The following is a 22,688-nucleotide window of genomic DNA, read 5'->3' as shown; positions in this document are numbered from 1 at the left end:
GGAAAGTACAACTTATGTACCACTAAAGCCCTGAATTTGTTAAAACCTGAAGAATTTAGTCATAAATAATCCAGATATAATTGTTACAGAAAAACAAATAATAACAGCACTTTAATTCAAATTGATATGCACAAGATTTCTGAGTTTCTGCCCATTTCCCGGGTGTTATCCTCAGCCCCTCACTGTTCCTCTGGGCTGGGTATTAAAGTGAGTCTTCCCCATGAGGAATGTGATGTTCATGCTTTTTCCTCACTCTAGGATCCACTTGGGATCCCTTTTATGTTGGCTAATGTGCACCTTTCCCCTGACTTTATTGGTCTGCAATGCCTTGTTACAGCTGAGTTTACCACACTGAGGGACTTTCCCACGTGTGAGATACTGTTTGTCCCTCCTGAAATTGTGTTTGTCCAGGTCTAGATCTGCATTTTAACTGACCATTGGTGAGTTTTTTTATAGCCAGTGCCAAGCCTATACCACACCTCTTGTCACCCTATGCCTGTAATCCTTAATATTTTGCCCTTTGTCTCCACTTCTCAAGGCCTCTGCTCCCATAATAGGGTGGTGTTTCTTTCAGAACACTCATCATTTTGGAGTCATAAACACCTCATTCTGTACAGAGAGCAGTGGCTAAATTTTCTACATAGATTAGTCACAGACACATGGCCAATTAGAAAAATTGTTGCCACAGTTAAACCAAGTGCAAGAAAACTGCGGCTGAGCAAGCTCAGGCCTAGCAAGGCCGAGAAGCCTCAGGCTTTGCAAACTCAATGTTTATGGCCCATGACTAACCGTGGCAATTCTGTGTTACGGGACTACAAGGTAATAGTTCAGGTTTTCTCAGGGCCTTTCAGAAGTGCTCAGCACTATTCAATCTCAAAGCTGGGAGAGAAAACCTTCCCCAAAGGTTGAAGGTACGTGGCCATTTTTGTCTCGTGCAGCAACAGGAAGAGTCAGGGTGTGTTAGCTGAGGTGGTCTCTTTCCACACCAAGAAAATAATGGCATTTTGTAGTTTTTGACTTACAAGGGTCACTGGGAGCTTGTGAGCACACTAAAACCCTTCAGACCCACCACAGACAAGGTCACTGATCTCACATCTTAACTACTACGTCTGTTCTCAGATGTCATCAGCCACCTTCCACCTGGGAAGGGAAGGGCTGGAGCTGGGACAGGGCAGGCTCAGGGTGGATCTCAGGACAAGGTTCTTCCCCCAGAGGGTGGTGGGCACTGACCAGGCTCCCCAGGGCAGTGGGCACGGCCCCAAGGCTGCCAGAGCTCCAGGAGGGTTTGGACAACGCTCTGAGGGATGGAGGCAGATTGTGGGGGTGTCCTGGGCAGGGCCAGGAGTGTGACTTTGATGATCCTTGTGGGTCCCTCCCAGCTCAGGATATTCTGTGATTCCCTGATTATTTCTGCTGCCAACACCCGCCTTGCTCCCGAGATGGACCCGGAACAGAGGAGCAGGATTGGAAAACTCCGCATCTTTTCTGACCAGGTTGTGCTGACCCAGCCATGAGGGAAAGGGAGCAGCCGAGAGTGGTAAATGCTTGTGGTGGGAAGGAGCGACGAGAGTCAGAGAGTCCACAAACCATGGGAATTGTTTGTTAAACATGTATAAACTTTTATTATTAGATTTTATGAATAAAATTATTAAATATATTGCATATATTTATAATACATTGTCATATATATTGTTATATATTACATGTATCTAGTATATTGAATTAAATTTATTAAAAGAAAAAAAGGGTAAAAAATAGGAAAGAAAAAGAGAGAAAGAAAAAAGAGAAAGATCAAAAAGAAAATAAAATAAAGAGAGAAAAAAAGAAAGAAAAAAGAAAGAAAGAAAGACAAAGAAGGAAAAAAAGAAAGAAAAAAGAGAGAAAGAGAAAGAAAGAAAGAAAGAAAAAGAAAGAAAGAAGAGAGGGAGGGAAGGAGGGAGGGAAGGAGGGAAGAAGAGAGGGAGGGAGGAAGAAAAAAATGGTTACCAGGAGGCAGTGTTTGTCCAGCTGATGCGATGTTAATCCTGGTCCCAGCGTCGATCCACATGATGGGATGTTAATCCTTGTCCCAGCGTCGATCCATGATAGGATGGTTGATCCTTGTCCCAGCGTTGATCCCTATCCTCATGCTGGGATGTTAATCCTGGTCCCAGTGTCCATCCAGCTGGGTGGGTCTGGCCGATGGGAAGCCCAGGATCCTGGGGGTTCTTTGCCCATCCTGTGGAAGCCTGAGGTCCATCCGCGGGGGGCGGAGGAGGCAGAGGAGGCCTGGGCGGGCTTGTCCTCATCCATGGCCATTGTCCTGTTCCTGGCCATTGCCGTCATCCTGTGCTGCAAAGAGGGGGAGAGGGGGAGGGAGAGGGGGAGAGGGAGGGAGGGAGGGAGAGGGAGAGGGAAGGAAGGAGAGGGAGGATGCGGCAGCCGCTGCTGGGGAGCAGCTGAGATGGGCTGAGCTCTGCACCCCTTATATACCCCTGGGGCAGGGCGGGGTCTGGGATGTCACAAAGGTCTCTGGGCACACCCATGTCCCACCTCACAAAGGGCCCTGGAAGGCGCCCCCATGTCACAAAGGGCCACCCCCGGCCCCCATGGACAGCGGGACCGCCTGGACCCGGCCTGGGGCAGCCCCGGCACTTGTGGCCTTGCAGCCCTTCCTTCAGTCCCTGCTGTGCCCTGGACCTTCCACTTTGTGGAGGTCAAGTGGGGATAAAAAAAGAGAGTTGTGTTATTGTTTTCAAGGTCAATACCTAGAATTGGGAAACTCCCCTCCCCACTGGTGCTGTTACTATTTAGTTCACTTTTTGCTGCCAAACAAATGGTATAGTTTCCTCTTTTTTAAATTCTTAAAAAAGGGAATATCTCCAAACAATTTCTATTTAAGCAGAAGTCCTAAAAAGGTGTTCCCCTGGGTGAGGAATTGGGCAGTTCCAGCCTCAGTCACCACGGGGGCCCTGCCAGGTTTGGGCTGAGCAGTGTTGGACTCACAGGAGATTGTGGTTGTGCCAGGGAAATGAGGCAAGAATAAATCCAGGGTTTTCTACAGTTTCCTTGTGTGCTGTCCCATTCCTGAGAGGTGCTGGACAAGAGGGAGATGGGGTCAGGAAATCTGGAGAGGCGTCTCTGTTCCCTCAGGCCCTGATCTTGACTCGGTGTGAGCAGGGACAGGACCCAGGGAAGGGCTGGAGCTGGGACAGGGCAGGCTCAGGGTGGATCTCAGGACAAGGTTCTTCCCCCAGAGGGTGGTGGGCACTGCCCAGGCTCCCCAGGGCAGTGGGCACGGCCCCAAGGCTGCCAGAGCTCCAGGAGCGTTTGGACAACGCTCTGAGGGACAGCAGGGGATTGTTGGGGTGTCCTGGGCAGGGCCAGGAGTGTGACTTCGAGATCCTTGTGGGTCCTTCCCAACTCAGGGTATTCTGTGTTTCTCTGATTTTCTTAAATTCCCACATGCACCTCTGATATCTTCACATTAGTTTGTTTTCTACAGCTTGGGAAGCCCAGACAGGGATAAACATATCAGGATGTATTGAAGTCCACATGTTTAGCAAAGCATTTAGGCCTGTATTTGTATGGAATTTGTCTCAGTGGAGAGGGTCACAAGCTTCTGTGTCTTGTTCAACATAAATTGCACACCAAGTACCTGCTCAGATTTGATGCTGAACCAAGAGCTTAATTGGTTGAAAACCTACAGACCTGCCTTGAGCTTTTCTTTCTCCAAGAAAACCCCTTTGGCTGGAGTGAGATGAGTCATTGCTCCCTGAATGCAACTGTGCTTATTGCAGTCAAATAATATAAGGATCACCAGGCATGAGGGCACTGTTTGCTTTTGGTTAAACCAGTAACAGTTGTGGATGATCTACAGAGTTGCACTAAAATAAAACATAATTTGGTTCCAATTCAGCTCCTTAAGGGGAAAAAACATAGAAGAGGGCTGGGAGATGAACCTATGGGATCCAAGGGCCAGAGAAGGATTCCTAGATGGGAAATACAGCTGAAGAAGCTCTGTCAGGAGAGTGGCCAGCCTTCAACACTTCTCCAGACCCAGAAATTAGGGAGACCCTTCACAAAAAAGCTCTTGAAAATCTGCTTCTTAACTGTCAAGAAGGAATTGAAAGACTAAAAGGGAGATGAAAATCAGGGGCTTCTGAGTATTGAAGTGGTTCTGAGCAGCATTCGGAGGTCAAGGTTGTTTGATATTTTTATATCAAGTTATATTTTGGTACAGCAAGTGTATTTGACAGAATTTAGATAAGGACGTAAAGGACTTGGATGGTATTAAAATGTATCAGTTTGAAAGATGGGTTAAGTTTTGAAAGGTCCAAAAGACAGTTTTTTCTTAGGGCCGTGTATAACTATATGTGCAGTTATAAAGACAGAAAATTTCATCCCTTAGAGTGGGTGATAGAAAAGGTAGCAGATGTTTCTCTTGCAAAGATTATTTTTAACCTGGCTATTATATTTTTCACTTCCTGAATTATTATATGTTTTTAGAGCACTGTCCTGCTTCTTCATAGGTTAAATTCTTTATCAGGAGTGGCTGAAAAAATGCTGTTAAAAAGTGGTAAAAGTCTGTTAAATTCTGTGCTCAGGGCAGTCAGGCCCTTACAGGGCTCTTTCTCTACACACCTCTTTGGCAATTGCACTCTGAGAAAGGGGAAATAACTTTTAAGCACAGTCTGAATCCAACAATTCCCTAAAAACTCCAGTGCAATCAAGTTAAGTAAAGCTTTCTGAGTGTGCACTACTACCTTGGGAAGAAAGCTCCTGAAGCAATATTGTAGATTGCAGGAAACTTTAAACATCTGTGAAATGCAGACTGTAAGTGGAAGTGAAAAGAAACCCAAACCTGTGAAAACACCCAGTCAAACCACCCAGACAACTTTATCTGGGCTCCCTCTGGTGCTGCCTCAGGCAAGAAAAACAGAACCCCCAGGCAACTTTATCCAGGCATCACTAAAAAGTCTTGTTTCATTAGTCACGGTCTAGTGTCATTCCCACAGCTTGGGAAAAGCATCCCCTGGATGCTCTGGGATCTTTTAAGGTTTTCTGGCCTGAGTCTCCAACAAGTGCTGGTGTTCCTAAATAGCTTTATTCTCTCTAAATGCAGCTGAATGTTGGTATCCTCAGGGTCTCACTCTCACCTGAGGTTTCCTCCTATTGCCTTGGCACTCAATATGTCTTTGGGAGCATTTCCTGGAACATGACAGGTTGGAAGGATTGGAAGTGTGTCTCCTGTTCAGCTCTCCCTCTTTGGAGGTAGATAACTATTATTCCAAGTCATCTTTGCTTCCCAGAGCCCTTTTTCTTGGCTTTTCACAGTCCACAGCCTTGCTCTGGAGCTCTTTTCAGTGAGTCAAAATCACAGTTTTTCTATTCAGCTTCAAGCTGGGGGATCTCAGCCTGTTCTCCCCTCCCTGTGTTTCCTACCAGCTTTCCCTCTTTCCAGTGTGCCATTGGATTAACCCTCTCTTGATTTCCACTGTCTTCTACAAAAGAAAAGGTTCATGAGTTACATTTGTCCCTCTTGCACACTCAACACTGGTATTAAGATTAAAACCCACATTGATGGTCCACCTAGAAAGGACCCACCAGCCTTGAATTCCTCATGAATTACCTCCTGGAAAATAATCCACAGTTTAAAATGTCCAGGATTTTAAAGCCCCTAAAACATAGCCCCCAGGAGGTAAATACACTGTGGCAAAGTATATAATGAAAATCACACAATTCTCTTTACTTTCTGTGTGCTAAGGAGGAAAAAAAGGGGGAAAAAAAAGTTTCCTTCTGCCTTGCTTTTAATGTCCCAGTGTGTGAACAACATCAGTTACTCCAGGCACGAGTTAAAAGAGGGGTTGAAAATACAAAACCTATAATGGATGTCTAGACTCAGAGTCACTCCCAACACCTTAATATTCCTGCCCATGTATGGGAACAAGATGGGAATGTCCACACTCAATCACCAGCACATTCCTCCACATTTTCTCTTATTTGTTTTACTCCACACAAATGAAGCTCAAGAGCCACTTTACAGACATATAATTAGACATTTCCCTTCCCTTTAAAACATTTTATGTCAACTTGTCTCAAAAGGCACAGGACTGAGGCATGACTTTTATAGAAAGAAAAAAAAAAAGAATGACCACAAGGAGCAAATTAAAGTAATGGTTAAAAAATGAACTGCTAATTCAACCACTTCTTCAATGGAAAATTCATATTACAATGAAAACATGAGCATATTTCTTTCTCCTTTGTGAGTTTAACTTGGAACGTCACCACAGCTTTAAAACTGGATGAAAAGCAAAGGGTTTTGGAGTGAGAATTTCTTGCATCTGTTTTGCTGTGGCAGCACTACAAGGGAAAAAGGGCCTTGTGTTAAAAGACAGCTGAGGATATTTGGCTCAGTTTTCTGACCTTCATCTTCATGTTGACAGAGAAAATCTAATCACTACACCCTAATTTATTTTTTCTTAGTGCAAACTATAATTCTACACTTTCTAATTATTTCTGATGTTATTTCAGAGACATTTCCAGGACCCCAGTTATGACAATCAGGTTTTGGGGTATTTTTTGCTGAAGGTTACAGGATGTTTAGTTTGAAAGCTGTCAAATTAAATAATCAGTACACTACAGTTACAGGAGGGCCACTCACATGATCAGAGGACTGGAGACCCTCTGCTCTGGAGCCAGGTTGAGAGATTTGGGATTGTTCAGCTTGGAGAAGGATCCAGGGAGACCTTAAAGCCCCTTCCAGTGCCTAAAGGGACTCCAAGAGAGCTGGAGAGGGACTTTGGACAAGGAATGGAGGGACAGGACAAGGGGGAATGGCTTCACACTGACAGAGACCAGGGTTAGATGGGATATTAGGAAGAAAATCTTCCCTGTGAGGGTGGGGAGGCCCTGGCCCAGGTTGCCCAGAGAAGCTGTGGCTGCCCCTGGATCCCTGCAAGTGTCCAAGGCCAGGTTGGACGGGGCTTGGAGGAACCTGGGCTAGTGGAAGGTGTCCCTGCCCATGGCAGGGGGTGGAATGGGATGATCTTTAAAGTCCCTTCCCACTCAAACCATTCTGGGATTCAATGAGTTTAAACTGGCATTGAACTCCCCAGCTCCCTTGTCTGGTGCTAATTATTCTGAGGTAAAGCCCTGAGGCAGCAGGGCTGTGAACAGGACCAGTGAGCAGGAATTGTCCCCATGCATCCATGGGAAGCTGGTTAGACCCTCAGTTAACCTCTGGACCTCTAGTTGCTGAAGAAGGATGTAGGAACTGTGAGAGCAATTGCTGAAGGGTTAGAATTCACCCCTATGGTTACATAAGAACTGACTCAGTACACGTTTCCAAGGTTTTTCTCACCAGGAATGGTTAAAAAGTAGCCAGAACACAGTTCATGCATAATAGGAGTCTTCTTGATGTGGAATATGATGTGCTTGAACCAGAGATTTAATATCACAGTGGTTCCCTTTACATCACAGACAACTTTTGTGCTGGCAGATTGCAGGTTATCTGACAAATAAGTGCTGAATCTTGGCCTTTGTGGTCTCAGGAGTGATTTGTCATGTGCTTTCAGTCACAAGTTTTACCATTGGCCTGGTGTTTTACAAAAAATGAGAACAGTTTTTTTCTGTTTGGAAAGCTCAGTGTGGTTTTATCAGTAAAAATACAAGATTCCAGTTGTCTGCTGAAGTCTTCCTTGGATTCTTGAGTTTGCCTGCTTGGATGTTACACTGGGACTGAGTCTTAGCTTTAACAAGAAGCAGAGGGAAGGGACTTCATAATACCCACTGCAGTTAATGGATTTGTCAGGGTGTCTTTACAGCCACAGTCTCATTAAGTGCAGATTTAGCTGCAAACAATTGCCCAGTGACAATGACAAGGAGAATACAAGCAAATAAAAGTTTTATTTCCTACAGGAGCAGGCTGAGTAATTGATTTTGTATCCAAGTGATCTACGGGAAACACAGTGACAGTTGTCCAAATACAAATAGGAAAGAATTAATTTCTCCTCAAGGAAAATCCATATTGATCAACTGAGCCTCATTAACCACCACCAAGTCAGACCACCAAAAGCAAGTTTAAGGAAACATTTCCCTGACAATCCATTTCCCTTCTCCAGTACAGGTGTATTAACCAGAGAAGTTTTTTTTGAAGTGACTGGGATGCAAACACTGGTTTGGTGATCCATAATCCCAACTGGGCTTGTAATTCCAGTCAATTTAGAACAACTCATTGGTCACACAGCTCTGCTTCTGCACAGGGGCAGCATTTTTCTGCTGTGATCACCCAAACCCTGAGTTCCTGCCTAGACTAACAGGGGACTGGCAGCTTCTTAACCTATGTTGCCACAAGGGCAAGGTTCAGGTCAGGACACTTGGGACAACTTGGCAGAATCAGATTCCCTCACAAGATGTGCCCCTGACACTTTGGTTTAGTACATGACAGGGACACAGAGGTTCAGTGCTCAGCTGGCTTCTGCATGGGCTGGGATTACTCCTGAGGAGAGATTTTTGTGGCTGAGGAGAACCTTTTGTGGGTGAGGAGAACCATTCATGCCTCCTGTTTCTTGGGGGGAGAATGTAAATCAGCTGAGAGCTGATATAGACCACGGGTACCATCTCCAACCACTGCAAAATCCTGGCCTAATTCCCACAGGAAGAGCATGTGACCATGCTCAGAAGTCTGCAAAAAGGTTGTCCTGAGTTCCTGTGTTCCCAAGGGTTAAATTTTGGATGCCCCCATAAGCACTTTCTTGCGTGGTGTCTGGTAAAACCAGGGGTAAAGCAAAAGGACAGAGTAGGGAACCCTGATTTCCAACTAGGCTGCAGCAATTTTTGAGTCTGGGACTCCAGTGAGAGGGATCTGGATGGCACCAGACTCCCAAATTTCAGGTGATTTTTCCAAGACAAACCCAAAAGATCAAGGTTTCCTACTTTTCCCCTGTTGCTTTACCCTTGGATCACCAGAGCATGCAAGAGTGTGCTTGTGGGGGCTTTTCTGAATTCTTTAACACCAGTAACAAGCATGACCTCAGAATTTTGCTGCACATGGAAAATCAGGTGCCTTCCTGCAAATTAAAACCTTCCAAATGCCCTGTTTCAAGGAAGTAGCTCCCTTTTACAAAGTTTTCCAAGGAGAACAGTGCAAAGATAAATCTTGTCCTGTCTTGTATCATGAGAAGAAAGTCTGAGAGACTTTCCTTTTCACATCCCTGGCCTTTCAGTTTTCACAGAAATCAAGAAAAACAATGACTGAGCCATCTCAGTCCTGTGCAGGTCCAACAAAACAGGGCCCAAGGACCAGTCCTTGGGGCTGCCTTGTGGTGTGAGGATCTGCCACCACCTCCTCCCCATTCCCCACCACTACTCCAACCTGGACCCCCAGATGGAGGCATTGACAGGATGTCTGTGGCATCTTGCTTGGATCTGCCTGGGGGAGATTGCAAGTGCCAAAGGAGGCAGAAGGAGATGAAAATCTCTATAAACTTGTAGTACATGAAATTCTGCAATTGCTGTGCTGACTTGGACCTTAGCTCTTTCTTCATCCCATCTCCCTAACCATGTTTGAAGATGGATTTGCTGCCAAAACATTTTTTTTGTTGTAAATTGGTGGGGTTTTTTTTTACATTACTGAGTTGAAAATCAGCTACATCAATACAGGCACTGATACTCTTTCATATACACATTCTGTTTAATGTAACTTGAGGCACAAAATCCTGAAACTTCAACAAACTCCACATTCTGCTAGCCCTGGCAGACCACAAACTTTCTGTCTGTCTTCCCTGAGTGAAAACTGTTGCTAAGAAGATGCAAAGATCATCATCCCTTGGTTAACTTTGACACCTGAATATCACAGGCACCTCTCATTTGAGTTTTCAAGGTTATTGGACTGTGCACATTGTTGTATTTCCATAGAGCTGTCAACACTGGGCAGGTGTTTTGAACCAAAGATCATTTTTTACCTCAGAGGCTCTGGGGTCAGCTTTGACTATTGCACTGTGATAAAACAAAGGTGTTTGTCTCGGTTCTAACCAGGTATCAAAATACATCACAGTTTGTTGAGGAGCCAGCGAGCTCCGAGACAGGCAATGTGCTGGAATGGCTTTAATCCTGGTGGCCAAGAAGACCAATGGCATCTTGGCCTGTGTCAGGAATAGTGTGTTCAGAAGGACCAGGGAAGTGATTTTCCCCCTGCACTGGGCACTGGTGAGGCCACATTTTGAAACCTTTTGGGCCTCTCACTGTAAAAAGGACATTGAGGGACTGGAGCGTGTGCAGGGAAGGGAACGGAGCTGGGGAAGGGGCTGGAAAACATGACCTGTGAGGAGCAGATGAGGGAGCTGGGGGGGTTTATCTGGAGAAGAGGAGGCTCAGGGGGGACCTCATTGCTCTCTGCAACTCCCTGACAGGAGAGGGCAAGGAGGGGGGGTCGGGCTCTGCTGCCATTCCCAAGGGAAAGGACAAGAGGAAATGGCCTCAAACTGCACCAGGGCAGGTTCAGATTAATTATTAGAAAAAATAAAATTCCCTGCCAGAGTGTTCAGGCCTTGGAATAATTGTCCCAGGAAGATGGTGGAATCCCTGTTTCTGGAAGTGTTCCAGAGGTGTCTGGCTGTGTCCCTTGGGGACATGGATTAGGGGTGACTGTGGTGGTGCTGGGTGAGGGTGGGACTGGATGAGCTTGAAGGTCTCTTCCAACCTTGATGATTCTGGGATTTTTTAACTCTAAATATATCTGTATTCCTCTCTGTGTGTCTCTGTGCGTGCAGATCCATGCTGGAATAATGTGGTTCACTCCAGTATATTAAAGTTTTGCATGTTGGATACAGGGGAAAATTGCACAGAATTCTGAGTGACTGGGGAGAAATGCAGGCTAGAAAAGCTGTGTCTGTTATACAGGAGCAAAAGCTGAAATCACTTTTCTTTTATTCTGTACTGCCATTTCAGTGGTGAATTGTTAGTCCATTTCATTTACAATATTCCTGAAAAATACCAGTGGGCTATTTCCCTAATCCACCTGCGTCAAAAATTGTGAGACAATGTACTTTGAATTTTAATATCAAGAATAAAACCAGTAAAACTTTACCAAAAAATCAACACTGTAAACAAGCCATGCTTTATGCATTTAGTTTATCTGCTTAGTGCAGAGGCAGCATCTGTTTTCAGTGAGATGCTGCTTTTTTTTCCCTTTCTTTCCCTAACTCAGCAGCTGGAATAAATGAAATAGCAGTCAAAGGCCAAATTAACAGTTTGAGGGCCACGAGTCTGCTGGAATGATGGTGAGGGAGGACAGCTGAGGAGAATAGTGGCAGAAGGAGCTGTAACCTCTGCATGTCCCAATAATAACTCCCAGGCACAGGATCTTCTGGGACTGTTTGCATCACGCTCCCCCGTGGACCACTCTATGTCAGACAAGTTTCTTGCAGTGCTGCTAATTCCTCTGTTACCCCTTTCCTCCCACAGCACTGCAGGAAGGAGGAGAGTGAAGGAGAGGTTCCTCTGAACCCACCACACATCACTGATGTTGGCAGCTTCCAACAGGACGTGGACCACAGTGTTGTGATAGGAACAAACCTGCCCGTCTTCGCTCCGAAACAGCAGAGCCAAACACTTTGGCCCCAAGTCACGTTCTTAAGCTTCTCCCTGGATTCCAGCTTCCAAAATGCCAAAGTATAAATTCCCTTCTTTCTCCTCTGCTCTCCAGCTCTCTGGCTCACCACCTCGACCTTCTCCAGCAGCTGGGAGCAAGGAGGTTGCAGGAGCAGCCAGGAACGGGTCCGACCAGGAGGGACAGAGCCTCAAGGACCAGTGGGGCAGAACAGGGGAGAGATGAGCTCCTCAGTCCTCAGCAGCTGACTCCACACACAGCCCCAGGAGATGCCATCAAAGAGAGGAGCCCCTGAGTGCTGGGGAAGGACCAGGAATCAATGGGCTGGTGTGCAAAGGTATTTGTGGGTGTGTGGCAGGGTGGGGAGAATGAGGGGCTGGCGGGATTTAAAATTGTGATTTAAAATTGTTCTTTATTCTAATGAAGAAAATTTTAATCATCCCACTTGAAATAGCCAGGCTTTCACCAGATTGTTCTTATTGGAATCAGGGCTCTCTCACAGCTTGAATAACCAAGTCTCTTAGTTTAAGTACCCTTTGTAGCCCTAAATTTTCTGTTGGAGGGTCTCAACTTCCTTACATTTGGGTCTCCCCATGCTGCCAGAGAGAACTGAGTGGAATGGAGATAATACCTGGAATATTCTTCATTTCCTTCCCTCCATGGCTGTGCAGCACTTGTTGCTGGTTTTCACTTTATGGAGGGTTAATACTTTAACAGTGGCACTGGAATTCGAGTGTATAATCCCCCTCCTGCCCTCTCCCATCTTCCCTTACCTTTTACAATGCTTAATGCAGCACCCACAGTATGAGCCCACCCAGCCTGGTCCCCAGGATGGATCATCCTGCCAGGAACTGGAACATATTGGATGAGAAGCCCTCCACAAATGCAAGATGATAGTGTTGATAGCATTAACTACCTTGTAATTCCGTTTTCAGGGGTTGGAGGCGACTGAATGATCTCAAAGACTGTGTTTGCAGTAATAACTTTGCACAGAGAGGTCACTTAGAGATAAAGTGGCAGTTAATTCAAACCAGAATTTCAGGCTTAGCTTTGCCTTTTTCCCCTCCTTTGAAGGAAATGAGAGGTGACACAATTGGATTAGATACACATTTTAGGCTTTTTCAGAAAATGGGATATTATTTGCTGAAAAGATTGTAACAGTTCCAGGCTGATAAATGCAGTACATTGTTTTTGGCATGTATATCAATTCCTAAAACAAATACTCTTTACCAGAAGTTTTGTAGAAGCTCCTTTGGACTCTCCACAGCCTATTAGGTAAATATGGGCTTTGCAGCACTGTAGAAAAATATAAAGTTTTACAGAAGCTTTTCAAAGTTTGGCAACTCCATCCAGCCCAACCTCCTTTATTTTACAACAAAGCTCTCAAGATAAGAGAGTGAGGGAAATAGAGATGTCCTTTGATGGGCAAATGTGTCGGGAGCAGAGGTATAAAAATGAGAATCTGTAGGAAGCAGTTCCAGAAGCCTGGGAGAAGCAAAGGACCCCTTCCTTCTCCAACACCTTCTCCCATGCCTGGGATCACAGGAGATGAGGGTGATCTGGTCTGCCAAGGAATGTGTGAAAAGCTCTCTTCTAGAAAATATCTCTGTTCTTTGTGCACACATTCTGTGTGTGTGTGTACAAATTCAGGTTATATTTGCACCCAGGTACCTATCTCAGTGCAGATATGGATATATAATACAATCATTTTAATTTAATTTGCCTTCATGTCAGAAACTGCTGGCAGCAGGTACAGTAGCTCTTTTGAGAGGACCACTTCTCTCAGCCCTCTCTATCAGCCAGCTGGTTTCATCTTTGCTGGAGCTCTGTGAAACGTTTTACTTGCTGTGGAACTACAAATGAGGAAGGATTCACCTGCTTTGGAGCCTGTGCCTAAAACCAGAACTGGCAGGACATCTTGTAATATCTTGCATCCAAATACTGCCTCGCCAGTGCTGGAATGAAATTGTCTCACTCCGGTTTTGATAGCTCCAGATTCCTGGAGGTTCAACTTATTGGAAATCCAGAGCCCTTTCCATGACCTAGGCCATTTTTTTTTTCCTAGAAAAAGATCATTGTGTTCTTCTGGACAGGGAAGGAAGAGCCACATCAGGGCCAGGGCCAGATACTGCCCTCTTTATCCAAAGCAAGCCTGTCTCCATCATCCCAGTGGGAACTCGGGGTGTCCTCTGAGACAGACTCACCCGTGCAGCTCTGTGAGTTGCCTGCCTGGAGTCTTTGTCATCCACTCCCTCAACTGACTCAGTGCAATCTTATCCATGATATTCACTGGAAGTTTTATTGGCTTTGGTCATGGTGGAGTGTTTTCCTGCTTTGATTCACCTGTGGAAAGCACGTCGAACCTCCTGTGTCCAAGTGCAGGACTGTGTTAGAGGATAATTCTTGGGGACAGTCCTCCAGGGTGGTTTTTCATGACTTTTCAGGCCACTGACTTGCAAGGATGAAGAAATGTCACTGCAGGTTGGCTGGGATATATTCAAGGAAGTGATAAAAAACAAAGTGAAGGAAGTTATTGAAAAGTACACATAGTTAATGACAGTCCAAATGAGCAATAAAAGAAGGCAATATGGGGAAAATGTAAACAAGAGGCCAAAGGGAAACAAAAGAAGTAAAAGTGTCTTGCAGAACATTGATAAAATCACTCTGAGACTGGAAAAGCAGGGAGAGATCCGAGGGGAGATCAGGAGATCAAGGTGCAAGAGCAGCATGCTAAAGGTTCATTTCTGGGGAAATGCAGTTGGGCCACAATACCAACAATCTGGGGGGATAAAAAGAGTGGTGAACCACATATCCTAAAGGTGAAGTAAACATGGAGGAAATATTTTGAAGCCTGCCTTAGCCAGATTTAGAAGATTGCAGTTCCTCCCTGCAGTGCAAACACTGTAGACACTCTATGGGCTCAGTTCCTTCAGCAGAAAACTCTGCTCCAAGAAGGAGTTAAAAGCAGATGTGTTCCAAGAAAAGATAAATATCACAGTTGACCTTTTGGGGACAAATTCTGCCAAAGCAGTAAAAACATCTGAAAAAGTATATTGGAGCAATTGGAGGTTCAAGGTTGCTGAGTAAAGAAAATAGTGGAATGAACCCTGAGGAAAGGAGTTCCTTTCATTCCAAGCAATCCAGAGGTATAATTCATTGTCCTGATGAAATCAATTGTCAACAGGCTGCAGTTGGACACAGAATAGGGGGGAAGAGACAGTGTGATTTCAAATCAGGACATGTTACAGTGGTCAAGGAACCAGTACTCCAGCAGTATATGGAAAAGTATGGAGAGAGGAAGAACTCCCCTGTGAGTCCACTGTCACTATTTCTGCTGAATTCATCAGAATATTCAGATGGGATATGTTGTGAGAAGTAGAAGAAACACAGAGAGAATCACAGAATCACAGAATGGTTTGGATTGGAAGGGACCTGAGAGATCATCTTCCACTATCCCAGGTTTCTCCAAGCCCTGTCCAACACGGCCACGGACACTTCCAGGGCATGGAACAGCCACAGCTTCTCTGGAAAACCTGTTCCAGGGCCTCACCACCCTCACAGGGAAGAATTTCTTCCTAACCCTACTCTCTGTCAGATTGAAGCTATTTAATACACTGATAAAAGCTGTGCTCGAATTTGTACAACACAAAGCCATGAGGATTTATGGGATTAAGCAATTGCTTCATATAAAAGTTCAGTGAATGACAAAACAGTATGATTTCACCAGCATTCTTTTTGCTTTTCATCAGGTATTATAAATGCTAGTTGTATTAGAAAACAAAGCTTCTGAAAGTCTGCTGTTAAGGTCCATGTGAAGGTGCAATTACTGTTCTTAGGTAGCAAACAAGGCTGGCGGAATTATTTAACAATAACTGGCATGTAGATGCATTAGTTACAGCTAGGAAAAGGAAGTTATAAAGCAAGCAGATTGTTATGTGTAAACTCTGTAAACTTCATCTTAGCCAGGCGTTCTGTTGTGCTTGAGGTTAAAAGTGTGGCACTGAAGTGTTGTATGTAATGTCAAATACAAATGTGGACTGTATGACAGAGTCAGCAAAAGTAGACAATCAGGTACTCAAAGGCAGAAGCTGGAAAAATAGAGAACGTAAAGTGCAACCTTTTGAAGACAAAACTGCTGGGAAGCAGCTCTGAGAAGGACCTGATGGACAACGAGGTGTCCATGGGCCAACCATGTGTCCTGGAGGCAGTGGGATCCTGGAAAGCACTAGGAAGAGCATTGCCAGCAGGTCAGAAAGGTGATCCTGCCCCTCTACTCATCCCTGGAGGCACATCTGCAGGGCTGGGTCCAGCTCTGGCTCAGGGACAGCAGGGACATGGAGCTGCTGGAAGATGATTCTCCTGTGGAGATGCTGAAGGGATGGAGCATCTCTGGGAGCAGGAAAGGCTGAGGGAGCTGGGGCTGTTCAGCCTCCAGAGCAGACACTGAGAGGGGACCTCCCCCAGGTCTGTAGGGGCTGCAGGGAGGGGGCAGAGGATGGACCAGGCTCTGCTCGGGGGGCCCAGCAATGGCACAAGAGGAACGGGCAGGAACTGATGCCCAGGAAGTTCCACCTGGACATGAGGAAGAACTTCTTTGCTGGGCAGTGACCCAGCCCTGAACAGAGACCAGAAAGGGTGTGGTGTCTCCTCACTGGAGATATTCCAGAATAATCTGGACACAATCCTGTGCTTGTGCTCTGGGATGATCCTACTGGAGCAGGGAGGTGAAACCAGATGACTCACCGTGGTCCCTTCCAACCTGGCACATTCTGTGGAAATCAAGGCATGGGAATGACTGAACCTGAAAAGATTATAGTGGTGGGAATACTGCAGAAATCAAGCAGATAACAGGATGCCAGAGATAGTGATGCAAATGCAGCCAAGGTCAGCTCAAGAAGAAAAGGACTGAATGGGTTGGTTTGAGCAGGTTCAACCAAGGGGGCTGGAGTCCTGTGCAGCCAAACAGGACTCAGAGGAGGAACCAGTTCCTGGGCAGGGACAGGCAGCAACACTGCTCTGTTCCCAGTGTCTGCTGAAAGCCTGGAAGGTGCAGAGAAAGCCATTTAATGGCTGTCTGCAAAAGTTTTGATTCATAAATTAAGGCCTTGGTGTAACTTGTCTGGTCTCCTGTGAACCTGCTGTGATGTTTTACTGGAGCCATTTCCTACCTGTTTCTAGAAAGCCCAGCTCAGATCTTCATGCAGCTTGTGCCCTTAAATCCATGACTGAAATCCCTCTAAAACCAAACCATGGGAAGCAAATTTAAAGATGAATAATAGTCAACTGCTCAGCAGTATTAAATATCACACTGAAACCAAATTTTCTCCTGTAGCTTGGCACCAAATGAAGGTGTAATCTGGAGGGTGTGCATCCTCATAAACTAGACCTGCTGAAACAAATACATTTGCACTCCCAGAGACCTTTGGACATCTCTGGTCTTTATTGTGGCCTGTAAGGAGACTGGCTTTTCCTGTCTGTACAGTACCTTTGAGACATATTTTCTGTGAATGATAAAATCAGGAGAATGTGTGAGGGTAGATGAGGCCACCTGGGTGATATCTCCTAAGAGTAGACATGGGGTTTTGTTCTGGGGTTGTTTCTGGCTTTGAGTGCTGTTCAGCATCTCAATCCTAATACATAGTCTGTGGTCTTTAAAGCCCCTAGAGAGCATTTTCAGCCATGGGTACCCGCAGTTCAGGATCTATATTCATGTTTGAAGGCTCCTTCGAGTCCTGCTTTTGAGAAATGCAGAATGTCTGATGTCCTTGGCACTGACTTACCCAGCCAATGGGGTAAGAAAAGCAAGTGTCCCATCCAAGAGACACTCAAAGTGACAAAATAGACCCAGTCTCCTCCCGTGGTGTGTCCTGAAGACTGTATTTAACACACTTGTCCATAGTTGTCCCTGTAACCCAAGAGTTCCTGATATGAATATGGTTATGTCAGCAGTTTTCATTAAAGGAGGCTCTTATTCAGAGTTTCCCACTTAAATCTCCCTTTTCTTTACCTGCTGCCATTTGCAAGCCTAAACAGCCCTTGCAAGCATTACAGTCAGGAGAGCCCTGATTTGTCTTTCATGCTTTTAATTTTCTGCTTTACGTGATGGATGGGAGGATTTATCGTAGCTCAGAGGAACAAACCGCTCGTTATTCCGTCTGCCCCAGGCAAGGCCGCCCTGGCAACGGCCAAAAATAATAGCCACGGTCCCTGCAAAGGTTCTGCTCAGCCTTTCTGAAGGAATTCACCTCTGGGGCAGGGAGCAAGCGTGGAAAAATGCAGCCCCAAAGGTCGGCATTTTGCAATGCTGAGGGTGTATGGAAACGGGAGGTTGTGATGGAAACTGTGGTGCAACCCCGGTGACAGCGGGTGTGGTCACCCCCCCGTGCCACCTTCTTGTCACGAAACAATCATTTGCTTCCCCTGTAATGCCATGGATTGTGTTTTACTTCCTCTCAAAGTAGAGTAGATAAATGATGACAACTCTGCTTTCTACAAAAAAATGGATCTTAAAGTTGAGTTTTCTCGGCGCTGTCTGGACAAGTGTTTGCACTTTGAGTCTGGGAGATCACTTTCCCAATCTTTTTGGGATAGTCTTTGTTCATACACCCTGTACTGAAAAGTCTGTACCCTTCCCTTTATTACCCTCTTTTTGTGCACTTTCAGGAGTATTTTATGCTCTGTCAACCTCAGGAGTTGTCTGTGGGCTCACTTCATAATCCTCTTTGATAAAGTTTGGCAAAAGTACACACTTCAGTTCCTTTCATTCAAGCCAGAAGTTCTTTTTCCAGGAAGATACACTTAAAACACACAAAAAGGTACTCATTTAGTTTGCTCTGCTGCTTCCTGAGAGATCATCAGTTCTGGGTATCTGAAACTGGTAACAGTAATGTCACATTTTTGTCCCAAATAGTCACTTTACATCTCAAAGAAGTTCAGTAAAGAAAGCCCTAACAGGTATTTTTACACGGCTTTTACTGGTGCTCCTGAAAATACTCTTCCAAGTAAAATAATTCATTATTTTTCAAATTTCTCCAAAGCAGAGCTCCATTAAAATACCACTGAGTTTTAAAGGTAAGGGAAAAACTAATCTACCAGCTGAGAAATGTGCTTGAGAATGAGAGATTGTGGCTCCATGGTTGGAGAATTCAGAGTGGATTTACCGGATTCAACAATCCCAATAAACTGAAGTCTGACTGGGAGAGATTTTCCTTCCCATTGCTGTCCTCCTAAGGGTGCTACTGAGGATGTGAGACAGGATATAACCAGGAGGAATTGAATATGAAAGTTTCTTTTTGACTGAGAAATGCTCTTTGTGCCAGAGAAAACACATCAATAGGAGGGATCAAGAGGGGGAGGAGCTGGGGATTTCCAGCAGTTCCCAGATGGATTTCTGGTCATCAGGGCAGCTCTGAACTGGGAAAATTCACACTTGAGGAGAAACCACAGAATACCAGAGAGATAGTCCATCATGGGTCAAGCAGAGGACAATGATGGATCAGGCAAAGCTGCCTCCCTTTTTGTGGTCAGTGGTTCTCACAGCTGACTCTTTCCAGCCCTGCTTCTCCAGAATCCCCTGGAGCAGCCCTGGTCAGGTGGAAGGTGTCCCTGCCCATGGCAGGGAATGGGACTGGATGATCTTTGAGGTCCCTTCAAATCCAAACCATTCTATGATTCTGTGCATTGCATTTCCTTCAGCACCTTCAGGTCTTTCCTAATCTCATGGAAATCTCTGTAATGAATTTTAACCCTTTCAATTATTTTTTCTATCAAGAACTTTGTCAATAAGAATAAAGTGAATGATTTGATTTACAGTTTAGATGAACACTCTAATACACATGGGAAAAATGCAAAATATAGGAGACTATTTACAAGCAGTTACAGAAAACAGAATACAGAAAGTACAAAGTCACAGGAGAGTTTATCTGTGTTTAACAAGAACTAGTTTTCAGTTAAATACTTTGGCTTCTTCTCCCAGGGAACAGGGGACAGGACAAGGGGAAACATTCTCAGGCTGTGCCAGGGGCAGGTTCAGGTTGGACATCAGGAGGAATTTCTTGCTGGAAAGGGTGGTCAGGCCTTGGCAGGGGCTGCCCAGGGAGGTTTGGAGTGCCCAGCCCTGGAGGTGTCCAAGGAAGGCCTGACCGTGGCACTCAGTGCTCTGGGCTGGGGGACAAGGTGGAGATGGGGCACAGGGTGGACTTGATGGTCTTGGAGAGCTTTGCCAACCTTAATTTTTCTATCATCCTGTGATTCTGTAGTGTCTCTTATTTGAGTATTCCAGTTTGGAAACTATATACATCTGTTTCCATACAGGCAAGTCAATGAAAGTTTAGCTGCAGGGGACATTCAAGTAATTTCCTCACTAGGAAAATAAATTTAAAGTTAATTTTTTATTTTTAAAATCAAATTCTTCCACGTGCACAATAGTGTGGGGTTTTTTACTATTTTTAATTAATGCAGTTTTAATCCTAAAGGTGTATTATACTGAATGACTGGATACAGCTCAAATAATGCGTGATGAGATGGGTTTAGTTCTGCATTATGTGTTAGATTTTGTCACTGTTAAGTGGATAGTTTCAGTTGCATTGGTTTTATAGTATTTACTTTCAAATCAAGACACATTTGAAGTAATGAATCCATGGACAACTTAGGAAGGGTTCCTACCAGCTTTTCACTAACACTTTAACTGAAGGCTTTGCTCTTATTGATGCAGGTTTTCAAAAACCTACAATAAAACCAGAAAAAAAAACTTGGGTGGGTGAAGGTGGAAAGCCAGCTGGTACAGGCAGAAAACATTAAGTTCTAGCAGCTTAATATTGAAATTAAAAGCAGTGTTTGGGCTGGAGGACTGAGGTGGCAGCAGAACACAGAGCACCATGAACCAGTTAGGAGCAGTTCTGGCCTCCAGCCAGCAGAGCTGAACACTTCACCAAATTGTTTCGGCTTGGAGCCTGCCCTAAAAATAAATCCCCTATTACAAGAGGTACATTTTTGTGCTTTTCCTTCCCATTTTTATTGTGTCTGTTTCGAAACACTCCTAAGGTTTGGCTGTGCTGTTACCCCAGTGTTACAGAGGGAGATTGAGTCCTGAGAGACCACGAATGCAGCCGTGGGATTTCTCTGGGAGCTGTGCTCCTCAGGGCTTCCAAGGGCAGACAGGGCTCAACTTTACACAGATATTTACGTGTGTAAAAGTACAAAAAGGTATTCCGCAGTTCTCAGGTGACACATCTGTTCAGACCATCCTGAATTTATTTTGTGTAAGGCCCATTTCTTGTTTTATGGCTGGTTTTATCTAACAATCCCAATGTCTTTATATCCCATGTCTGATTTTCAGCTCATGAATTTGGGATTCACACCAGCAGCGAAAAAAGAAATAGGGCTTGAAGTGTTACTGTGGCTTTTCCCCATCCACAGTGCACGTTTCCTTAAGAACTGAGGGTCACACTCCACCTGAGAAGCCCAAAGCACATTTTCAGTAAAATAACTGACTATTGGATTGAGGATAAGCTGCAGGTGCAGCTCTGATGTGTAGGACTAACTCTTCTGACAGGGATTTTAGTTTTATTGTCTCTTTTCCTTGTTTAAATTTACCTAGAGCCAACACAAAATCTGAAAATTCCCTGAGCAAGCCTTTTATCATCATGGGATTTCCTGCTCGGCTTTATTGATTGAGGAAGTTTGGACAAGTATTTCAGCTTATCCAGCCCAAACTTTTGAACTCACCTGTTGTTGCTGCAAGGAGACAAGTCTATAATATTCAGTAGTGAGGTGAATCTGAAGAAACAACACGTGAACTTACGCATTTTGAACTAACAAATTGACTTTTCCTTCTCATGTGGGAACAGCTCAGGAGCACGTGGTGACCCACTAAGAAGAGAGGCTTGTTTAGGATAGTTGGCTTGTTAAAAAGGAGCAAGGACTGAGCACAAGCAGCTCACTTTTGCTAACCCATGTCCTGCTCTTCCTCTGCTGGCCACACACTCTTCTCACTCTTGTAGGAGTTCCCAAACCTCCAGATGAGGTGCCTCAGATCAAAAGTCACCCTGCAGAAGGGAACAGGCACGTGGCACTTTCTGTCTGATTTACCAGCTGATGGAATTCACTGAGGGGGTTGGACAAGCCCCAGGGGTGGTTCAAAGGTGGGGAAGGGGCAGCACAGTAAAAGCAGAGAGAAAATGGAGGAAGAGAAATTTTAAGACCTCTTTGTGTGGCCAAGAGCAGGGCAGTCAACTCAGTCAACTTTTGGAGCGTCTCTGTATCTTCCTGGAGAGAGGCTTTGTCATCATCCTCTGCTGCCAAGAGGCCTCATCACCTGTGGGCTCTCTGATGAATGAATGGAAACCTGTTTAAAGAAAGGTATTTACATTTTCAGGTCAAGCATGCAAAGCTAGGAAATGCCCCTGCAACTCAAATTCTACCCTCTGCTCTGTCTTCCACGCTGGGATAGGAGTCCACAGAGCATTAACAAAACAGCAGAGGGATTAAAACCTGAACTGTTGTGTGTTTGCACAGCGTGAAATGCACCTTTCAGGGCAAATCCTCATCTTACACTCTCCCAAAGACCCCTCATGCTACACTTGATTTCATGGTCTCTGCGCTGCCACGAGTGCTGATTTGGGGAATGTGTGGGACAAACTCATTGGAATGCTCATATTCAGGTGTGATTTGGGCATTTTGCCAAACCTTTCCAGAAGAAAGAAGAGGAAAGCTTTAATTGAAAATTTTTAATAATAATAATAATAATCCATAATTCGGTTACAACCAAACATAATTTAATTGGATAGTGAAAGAGAATTCCTTGTGTAGGTGCTTTATCCCAGGACATTGCAGAGGGCTCTGCAAACAGAAGAGCTCATCTGAAGGCAGAAAAAGACTTTCACAAGCATTTTTATATATAAATATACACATGTATTTATATATAGCTGTTGCCATCTCCCTCACAGTAAATATAGAGAAAGATATATGAGTGCAACAGGTTCATGGATTTGGGGGACAATCCAAGTCGTGTGAAATTCTTCAGTCTCTGGCAAAGTGAAAAAAATAATCACATCTAAACTGTTGCCCTTTTAAATGTAAAACAGCTGCTGCCTGCTGG

At 44.9% G+C, this 22,688-nt stretch overlaps 1 long non-coding RNA gene across 1 annotated transcript; it reads right to left on the bottom strand.

Moving 5' to 3' along the window:
- Positions 1-1,897: 1,897 nt before the first annotated feature.
- LOC135407211 (uncharacterized) lies at positions 1,898-2,385 on the bottom strand. The gene is made up of 2 exons (XR_010426762.1): positions 2,046-2,385; positions 1,898-2,007 (listed from the first exon to the last, which is right to left on the bottom strand). It is a non-coding gene; the product is annotated as an uncharacterized LOC135407211 (long non-coding RNA).
- Between the last annotated feature and the right edge of the window lie 20,303 nt (positions 2,386-22,688).

This window comes from Pseudopipra pipra, chromosome 2, assembly GCF_036250125.1.
Source record: "Pseudopipra pipra isolate bDixPip1 chromosome 2, bDixPip1.hap1, whole genome shotgun sequence".
NCBI classification, from domain to species: Eukaryota; Metazoa; Chordata; class Aves; order Passeriformes; family Pipridae; genus Pseudopipra; species Pseudopipra pipra.
The sequence above is the reverse complement of the archived record's forward strand: the minus strand, read 5'-3'. Positions and strand labels throughout refer to the sequence as shown.